The sequence below is a fragment of the Magnolia sinica genome, chromosome 3 (assembly GCF_029962835.1).
Source record: "Magnolia sinica isolate HGM2019 chromosome 3, MsV1, whole genome shotgun sequence".
In the NCBI taxonomy this organism is placed as follows: domain Eukaryota; kingdom Viridiplantae; phylum Streptophyta; class Magnoliopsida; order Magnoliales; family Magnoliaceae; genus Magnolia; species Magnolia sinica.
Window position 1 is genome coordinate 49,818,917 of NC_080575.1, and position 7,005 is coordinate 49,825,921.

Below are 7,005 nucleotides of genomic sequence, written 5' to 3' on the forward strand. Positions count from 1 at the left end.
TCATGCATGTTATGCTTGGGGCTAGCAAAATGTTGGTTGAGGGGTGTATTGAGTGTGAAATATTGCATATTTCTCCCTATTTATACCTTTGTTTTATAAACATGATAGTGCTTAATCGATTTAATTATTCATGTTTTCATGTGCAAGGTGATTTTGAGAGCTTAAGGTGAAATTGATGCCAAAAGGAAGATTTATGCTCAAAAGATTACTAAATGAAGATTTGGAGATTTGGAAGTCATTAATGAAGAATTCACATGCCAAAGATCCAAGAAAACCAAGTGAGGAACGAAAAAAAATTAAAGATTTGAAATGAAGAAAATGAATCGTGAAATTGTCCTGAAAACAAACATATTCTTGAAATTATCCTTAAAAAGCATATTTTGAAACTTTGAGTCTTTTTGGGAAACTGCGCAAATGAAGTCTATTTTGGGAACTGTGTAGAGTGAAGTCTATTTTGAAAAACTATGCATAGTGTGTAAATTTGAGGCAGTTTCTAGATTTTTCCAACTCAATGCGAAAGTCGGATTTCCACAACTATAAATAAGACTCCCTAGGATGCACCAAAGCATCTTCTAGGGTTTGGAAAGGTTTCAAGGAGCATAACACAAGGGTGGAGCAGCCGTCGAAGAGTTTTTCTTCTTCCCTAGTTTATTTTTCATACTTTGTTTAAGAGATTTGGTTTCATTCATGTCTATGGTTGGCTAAATCTCTTAGCTAGGGCTGCGAGGTGAAGCTTGTAGCATGTTGGGATGCTTATTTTGCTTTGATTCTTATTCTTATTAAACTTCATTGATTTCTAGTTTGATATTAAAGAAATATTTTCTGTTTTCTATGATTTATTGTGACTCAAATTACAATAGATGTTGTGATAGCTTTAGATATCTTCTTTTCCTATTTTAAGATTGCTAGATTGGTAAATCTTGTTGTTCACTATCGTCTCCAGAGCATGGTAGGGTGATGGAATCCCTTCCAATCATCACAATTCTCCTCCATTGAGAATTAGGTTAATAAAAGGTTTATATTTGATTTAAATTGCTTTATCTTCCAATTGGATAGGATAGGACTCCAATTCCAATTGTATTCCTTGAATCAGGTAAAGTAGCATCTTGATAGCTACAAGTGAATCCTTGACTATAACACCCCGAAAATCGGGGGTCGAGCAAAGCTCAACTCCCGAGTTCCAACGCATCACTTATGCAACATAGATAATGATATTTAAATGTTGTCCATATTAGTTCATTAAACATGAGTGAGATTACACTAAAACAGCATGTCATACTCCAAAGTTAATGTAATTAAGCAAGCGGAAGACTGAGATAGGTATATAAAGTATATGTACGTGTTTTATAACCTCTAGAGTATGATCATGTAGCCAGGCTGAATATATACAAATCTGGTTTCAAAATACACAAAATATCAAAATGTGAATGTTCAACTAATCCAATATCCCTGATATCCCGGCGACGCAGCTCTAGGTCTACATAGACCCGCCTGAGAGCTAAACATAGGAGAACTCCTCCTCCTCATCAAAGAAGTCTGGCACCGTCACGTAAGCCTCATCACAACCTGCATCTAAATCAGAGTCTTGTTGGTGTTTTAAAATACCATCCCAGAGTGGGAGTGAGTGATCAACTCAGTGGTACTATAAGGTAAAGGTTAACATGTTATCAATTCAATCAAGTAGTAATGATAAAGCAATATAGAAATCACTTCCTAATTACTCTTGTTAATGCAGGAATGACATGTAGTAATGATGCATGCCCTCGCCTGCACTCCCTCAGCGACTTCATCTAACGATCGTGCATGGCAAACTCCCTAAAAGTGCGCTTCCTCACCAAAGCACATGCAATGCGGTGCATGGTCGTGTTAGCCAAGTAATTTATTAGGCTTATTCATACAGTAGATTTGGGAAGCTAAGATACCTCCCTTTTTATCATTTACCCAAGCAAGGATCCATCTAAGGTCGTCAATCATAGTTAATCACATATGATGGGCAAGTTGTAGGGCATCACCCTTGATGAAAATAGTGGATATGTAAGTTTGCGAGTTTACACCTGAGGTCGTTATGGGGAGGTTCTTCACCTCAGCGTAGGCCTAATTTATACTCAAGGTCACTATGGGAGGCTCGTCACCTGAACGTAGGCCGACAGCTCGAATATGGTGTCCCATACACCACCATATTTGGCTCACGAGTTTGGGTTCCTCATTGGTCATATGGGGAGGCTCGTCACCCCAGTCTAGGTCGACAGCTCGACCATGGTGTTCCATACACCACCATACCTGGCTCATGAGTCTTAGCAGATCTTGGTACCATGGTTGAATGGGCTTTACATTGGTAAGTGGTACCTTATATTCAAGCAATAGTATCCATACATGGTAAACACACAATAGGTCAATCAGGTTATTTGACAAGTGTGATTGGTATGAACGCACGTTGAATTGATCAACATAGAGCGCGTAAGCACTCCTCGTGGCCTAACCACTATCGACAATCACCGTACGGCTCAGATTCATTGAACGTATCTAATGTGGTGAAACTAGTTTGGCCACTCAATTTGAAACCATTACCGATTGCCTGGACTGCGTAGTAGTCCCAATCATACTCAGACGCAATAGGTAGTCACATATGTTAATCATAACAACATTTAATGAGCAATTCAAAAATAATTCCCATTTGAGCATTTTATCAAAGACATTGAACAAGTTATTATACATATGCATTTCATCCATAAATCACATGGTAGCAATTTACATTACATGAAGGAAACTATAAATATGGATAGGGTGGTTGAGAATCCTATTAACACCCTTATTAAAAGCTATTCATCAATCAATTTCTCATTCAGACATTTTATCAAACACTTAGACTATATGATACTATATATATAAAAACTAAATTAGTTATAGCATATATTATGGCAAATCCTTTCATAAAGGAGTTTTCATACATACAACAAACATGTATTCTAGATTAATAGTAATTGTAGGCATAAATCATAATTTCACCTTCATTCAAACATTTTAACAAACACATAAAATGCATTTTATATTCACATAGTTCACACACATGTATAGTTTACCGAATACATCATAACTAACATCATATGGCAGTAATCAAGTCAGACATAAATCATTGCTAACATTAAAAGCCTTGAAAACCATAACCTAAACGTTTATAGTCCGCACCTTCCATCGGATTTCTCGTTTCGAACTTGGTTCGAAACCTACGTCCCCGTATACAGAACAACAGGCACCTAAGCAATAAATAGGTTAGTCATTTCATAAATTCCTCTATTTGGATTCCTAAAACAAGATTAGTGTTAGGATTTCTTACCCAATCGACGTTGGAATGACTCGTGTAGATAGATGTAAAGACGATTCAACACGTGGTGTAGCAGGAAAGAATCACTGCAGCAAACTCCAAGGATCTCCCTTCACTTCCCACTCTTTTCTCTTCCTTTCTCCCTTCTCTCTCCTAGGGTTAGAGGAAATTCGTATGGGATAGGAATGGGGTGATTTTAAGGGCCTTATATAGGTTCAGAAGTGGTGTAAATGGCCCTAGGGCCATGGTATACTTAGGTTATAGCTAAAGGGTGACTATTTTTGATGAATGGGGCTCATCTGGAGGTCCATTACCTGTCTATGTCACGGAGTAAGTTCCCTGACAATGGATCTAGGCCAAGTTATGATTTTGGTATGATCGGATCAGTGGATCGATGGTAGAGGACCCGTATCAGATCAACGGTCGTTGTCACTCGATCAGGGCCACAAGTATACCAATAGGTGTAGGGAAATTTTTCTGATCCATGGGTATAGTTGGGTCAGAAACTGACGGTCTGAAGTCCTCAATTTCACCCGCAAGTGAATGGTCCAATTTACTTAAGTTTGGGTTCATTTTCTAAAGATATTCGTGTTTCTCACACACTTTGCTCCAGGCTTAAGTTGTACGTTTCTGGATACTATTTGGGCTCGATTCCCATGATGGTTGTCAAGCCCAATAAGGCGATCATAACCTTATGGTTTTGCGGTAATCAGACTTTCGACGTGTGGTCTAGGTGCGATACGGAGTTTCAATGTGCTCCCAGGAGCAACTGGGTTTTGAGATTTCCCCGAGGTTTTTAAGTAATGTTGAGCTAGCGATTTTAATGGTTTTGGGTCTTGCAGTTTATATAGATAGTGGTTCAAGCAAGTCCAGTAATTAATTTAGTTTAGTACTTAATTAATTTTTGTCTAATTTCCACAGTATGCGGTCTTTAGGGATTTCTGCCTGAGGTGGTACTCGGGCCTTTGTATGGATTTTTTCAAGACGTTACATTGACACCCTAGTTCCCACCTTTAAATTCATAAGTTTTAATCAACATTATTCACCATTACTCTCAATTATTCAGATTTTGATTTAGATCTTTTTCTAGTTCTAGTTATTCTCAGAATATGTACAAGTTTAGTCCCTGTGGATTCGACCTCGATCTTACCGGGTTATTATTACATCGCGACCCTATACTTAGGGTTATGAACAATGAATATATCCTCTGAATAAAATTTCTCAATGAATGGTTTGAGACAATGACCATTCACTTTGAAAATGTTACCATTCATAGGATTTTCTATCTTGACAGTTGCATCAGGATAAACCGTTTTGATTTTGAAGTGGTCAGTCTAACGAGATTTCAAGTTATCAGGAAAAGGATGAAGTTTAAAATTATACAAAAGGACCTTTTAGTTTGGCATAAAAGATTTTCGAAGAATGTTCCTGTCATGAAACACCTTCATTCTGTCCTTGTATATTCTAGAATTCTCATATGCATCATTCCGAATTTCTTCAAGTTCATTCAATTGTAATTTGCGCAGTGAGTTGGCATTGTCAAGATTGAAATTGAAATTGCTATCGTCCAATATGCTTTATGCTCCAACTCCATAGGCAAGTGGTAAGCCTTCCCATAGACAAGCAAGCCTTCTCATAGACAAGTCTAAAGAGAGAAATTCCAATAGGAGTTTTGTATGCAGTACGATAAGCCCATAATGCAATAGTCAAATGAAGTGAGCAGTCCTTAAGATCCGAGTTAACTGTTTTCTTAAGAATTTATTTTATTTCCCTATTTGAAATTTCAGCTTGGCCGCTTGTTTAAGGATGATACATGGTACTTACTTTATGAGAAATACCATATTTCTTCATCAAAACTTCGAATGGTCTATTGCAAAAGAGAGATCTTACATCACTTATTATGACTTAAGGCATTCTGAACTGGGTTAAGAATTTTCTTTTAAGAACTTAATGACTATACAATGGTCCTTATTTCGACACGGAATTGCCTCAACCCATTTAGAGACATCATCTCCATCGAGCAAACTATATAAATTTCCAAAGGATTGGGGGAATGGTTCCATTAAATCAATTCCCGAGCAATCAAATGCTTTAATGATAAGAATAGGGTTTAACTACATCATATTTGTATGAGACAATCCTCCCAATTTCTAATAATGCTCATGCGTATAAATTTCATTTGTAATCTTAAACATAGTGGGACAGTAAAATCTGTGTAAGGCCTGTATCCTAGATCATATTGTTACTTAGACATCCGCGATCCTCCCCATTGAATTTTGGCAACCCGTGACTTGTAATCGGTATTTGCGTGTGACACTAAGTCGTATCCTGTAGATCTGAGTTGACTCGACTCAAGACTTATACTATTACGACTGCACCGTCGCCATGGTTCCAACGTCGCGTCTTACTCACCGATGCGATACCCAGGCCAGGAGTTATGGGCCCGCATTTAATTTGAGAAAACTCCGCGCATTGTAAATCCTGAGAGAATCTCTACAATCCATGACATCAATCAATCAATCACAAGTTAAGTACACATCTCATCACAACTCATGCTTTCTTTCTCCCCAAGACAAGCAACCCTCCCCAAAGTTAACCCTCATGTCACTCACACCAATCACTCCACCTATCACCCATCACCTCTCTCTTACAACCATCCTCTCTCTCTCATTCTCTGCCCATTCCCCAAGAATCCCAAAGAGAGTGGCCATCTAAGCATTCCAAGGAGAGAAAGAGCTTTATGTGTGGCCTACGTCCTTGTAACGACCTTGGAATTTTTGTGCTAATCTTTCCTTAAGTAGTTGTTTTTGGGGTAATTAGCGCTATACTCGATTGCTTGTGGAATTCGCATCAATCAATTTAAATTGTATCTGCATGGCTCTAAACCTGTAGATTAGTTAGCGCTACGTTACTCTGAAATCTGAGATCCATCGCTAAATCCAGTTGTTCTGGGGAATTTTTGGAAGATCTGGATCAGACCTGGACCGCGCGTCGAAAGTCCGATAGCGATGATCTTAGGCTGTTGCGGTCACCGAGTTGGGCTTGACCATCACCTCGAAAATCAAGTCCATGTGATGTTCTGGGTCGATTTGATTGAGTTCGGAGTGAAGAGTGTGAGAACGGTTGGATATTTATTAAGTTTTTATGAAATCTGAGTCGTGTCGCTTGCGCGACGATTTTAAGCAATCTGACCGTTGGATTCTGACCCAATTTCACCCTCTGATCAGGATAGTTGGCCTAGGCATATCCTAATGCTTGTGGACCTGATCGAGATTCCGTGATCGTTGAATTGAGTGTGGTCCGCCACGGCTAATCTGAAGAGCCGGTCGGTATGAAAACTCAGCTTGACCTAGATCCATGGTCAAGGAGCTTAAGTCCAACCTTTCGTGGTTATAGGCCCACCAGAAGTGCTTCGTTGGATCGAGAAAGGCTTGCTTTGGTTATAACCTAAGTATACCTTGTCCCTGGGGTTATTTTCATCAAATATAGGCCTATTTATAGTCCTTAAACCCTAGCTCTCTTTTCCATACGAATTTCTATAACCCTTGCTTGGAAAGAGAGTGGAAAAGAGAGAAAGTGAGAGAGATAAGTTGGTGAATCATCTTGGATTCTTCTTTGTTCTTCTTCATCTTTGAACCTTCACTTTGAATCATTCTTCTGACGGTTCTGAGTTCTTTTGGGGT